Here is a 663-nt window from a genome sequence, read left to right as displayed (position 1 = left end):
ATGTCTTAGTAATTATCTTATTAAAGCAATAGTGTAAGTTTTCCAAAATCCTTTTAGAGCTGGCTGGGTAAGTAAATCCTAAATGAACAAGAAAGGATAACTTTCTACTTATAGTTATGTCACATCAGAGTGGACCAAGCCCTAAATTAAACTTATCTAGCTACCCCATCTCAATTCTAATGATTTCTTTCCTTTACTCCCTGTTTTTCTTTTCCTTTTTTCTTTTTCCAGGCCGCAGATGTAGTCCCCTGTTCAACCTGGGCTGCCACAAAGACAGACAGAAAGTGCAGGGATTTTTTTCTTTCGCATCCTAGTGCAAAGCAAAAGAACAACGTTAGATTGTTTGAGATCTATCGGTGGATGCAATATTCCCTGTTTTTCCTCATCATTCTGCTATTCACACAGGCAGAACATTAGGAGGCCCATCACTCATTCATTTATTCATCTATTTGTTTTTCTAGTCAACAGGTATTTATTGGACACAAACTAGGCACTGAAACGAGGCACTGTTCTGGGATACAGCAGTGAACAAAACTGATATAAAACATCTCTGCCTTCTTGTAGATTATAGATCAGTTGGGTAGAGTCAATAAAAAATAACTATGATAAATAAATTTGATACTGAGTAGTGATATATTTCCCCATGGCCTTCCCCACGGCCTT

General features: G+C 37.4%; 1 non-coding gene across 1 annotated transcript; it reads right to left on the bottom strand.

Annotated features, from left to right (window-relative positions):
- Nucleotides 1-236: 236 nt before the first annotated feature.
- On the bottom strand, nt 237-366 carry LOC114514950. The gene has a single exon (XR_003686167.1). It is a non-coding gene; the product is annotated as a small nucleolar RNA SNORA31 (small nucleolar RNA).
- Nucleotides 367-663: the final 297 nt, after the last annotated feature.

Source organism: Phyllostomus discolor, chromosome 7 (assembly GCF_004126475.2).
Source record: "Phyllostomus discolor isolate MPI-MPIP mPhyDis1 chromosome 7, mPhyDis1.pri.v3, whole genome shotgun sequence".
NCBI lineage: Eukaryota > Metazoa > Chordata > Mammalia > Chiroptera > Phyllostomidae > Phyllostomus > Phyllostomus discolor.
The sequence above is the reverse complement of the archived record's forward strand: the minus strand, read 5'-3'. Positions and strand labels throughout refer to the sequence as shown.